This window comes from Rhopilema esculentum, chromosome 14 (genome assembly GCF_057945365.1).
Source record: "Rhopilema esculentum isolate cy_ngs chromosome 14, ASM5794536v1, whole genome shotgun sequence".
Taxonomy (NCBI): domain Eukaryota; kingdom Metazoa; phylum Cnidaria; class Scyphozoa; order Rhizostomeae; family Rhizostomatidae; genus Rhopilema; species Rhopilema esculentum.
Window position 1 is genome coordinate 598,869 of NC_142828.1, and position 2,229 is coordinate 601,097.

The window sequence follows — 2,229 nt, forward strand, 5'->3', positions numbered from 1 at the left end:
TAACATCTTTGGATGGCGTATCAAATGTTTTTGAAATTCTTTTATGGGGCACAGACAAAATGCTTAATGTAATGATGGGTCAAAATGCCGTATAAAAGAATATAAAAACCCTTGCCCATGAATATCAAAAGCTGTCGATGGAACAATGTTTACCGTTGGCATCCTCTTATTTTATTTCCTCGACACTGACGCTCTGGAACCCAGGGTAGCATCCTCTTAGCAGGCACCGCGGAGTGAGGAGGGGGGGACTGGGGGCTAAAGCTTTTTGCAAAAAAATGCCAAATTTCAAGTAATAAACTGCCAGTAAAGACTCTTTTTACGGTTTTAGCCCGCCCCCCTTTCAAGACCCCTCCACTTTTCTCGACACTCCGCAGTGCCTGCTAGGTCTTTTTAATTAGATACTTCAAAATTACTGTCGGATCTCGGAAGATTATACCCTGGGTACCAGACCCACTCTATAGAAAATATTAGCTCTTATTTTATTTTATATACAGTGAGTCTGGTACCCAGGGTAGGAGAAGTTTGGACCAGACATCTGGGATCAGTGGCCTCGTTTCAGCGTCTCGGCATTCATCTTACAACACAAATGCTTTGGTCTGCGCCAGTTCGCCTGATTCAGTTATCAGCACTGATCAGGTGTTCTGCAGTTGGATATAAAAGGAATGCAATAATGGAGAGAAGGACAGTGTGTTATAAGTAAGCCAGTTTGGCCTAAATCGAATTCAAATCTGGAACGGTGTAGCAGTCCAATCCAAGTGCTTTTCATGCCCATGGTGTATGCGCAAGAGCTTGTTTTGATAAAACTAGCTTTTCATTAACTATGAGTGCAAATGTTAAAATCAAAACATTGGAGGATCTGACTAAACTTGCAAATAATTTAGGAAAGGTACTTTTACGTAAATATCTGTTGCCAATAAATGTCGGTGTTTCCATTGGTTGTTGCACGTGTGCAGAGGTGATAGAGCAGAAATTTATTGAACAGAGGGATACACTTAATCTACGCCGTATTTTCAGCATGGGCTGTTCTGGATTTTTGTCCGGCTTCACTGGAACATACTGGTATTTATGGAGTGGAAGAATCGCTGGCAAATACAAAATACTTAAGCAGCTACTGCTGTATCAATTGGTGTTTACTCCTTTTGAGTACATGCAGTTTTACTTCTCTGTTGGATTGCTAGAAGGACAAAGCCTCAAAGACGTGATAACAGAAGTAAAAAAGAAATTTCTATTTACCTACCTGGCAGACTGGATAATCTTTCCTCCACTGATGTTTATTAACTTTAAGCTGATTCCACTAAGATTCAGGTTTATTTATGATAACAGCATCCAGCTTATGTGGTGTGTGTTCTTATCATTCCTAAAACATCATGACCTCGATCAGTATCTGAAGAACTATGCTCCAACTCTTGTTATGTCTCCTTTTCATGAGGAAAACAGAGAAATTCTGGATTCATGAAAATGTCCTGAAGTGCATGAACTTTGTAGAAAACTAGATTTCATATATGCATCAATACATGTCAACCATCTTACATTGTATGCAGTTCATTGAAATAAATTTTTAGCATGTCATTGTGCAAAGGTGGGAAGTGCAATTCATCTACACAACCTAAGAATAATATTATTGCAAGCATATTCTTTCTTAGTTTCATTTATCAATTTCTTTGGTTTGATTTCAACAAAACACCTAGTCCGAATCTTATAGTTTTAAAAGATTGCTGAATGATGTGAACCCAGGCAAGCAAATGCTGAATTAATTTGACCTGATTCTGGTCAGTTTGAACTTAACACAGTGACACAGATATAGTGAAAAAAATTATCCCTTTGAGAGACGGGGGTGGGGTGTGCTGTGTGCATTTCTAAATAAATCACATAGCTTAACCAATTGATCACATCAAAAATGGGGGGAAAACTACTCAGGACCGGATCCTTTTCAGGAAAGGGCAATTTTTTGCTTTGTAGACACCCTTTATATTATGCTCATTACTTACCCCTTTTTATTATACTCCCAAGAAAGCAAGTTTCAGTGCAAGTTATGATTGATAACACAATATTGCCACATATTTAGATTTTGGAAGTGTTCTGTTAAATGATATCAATTGTGATAATCATCAGTCAGTTTTCATTATATCATTGCAACAACATGACTGTTTAAGATGATCTTCCTAACTTATAATGCCTATTTCTATGTAGAATTTATAAAAGGAAATACATTAAAAATAAATGCTTGGA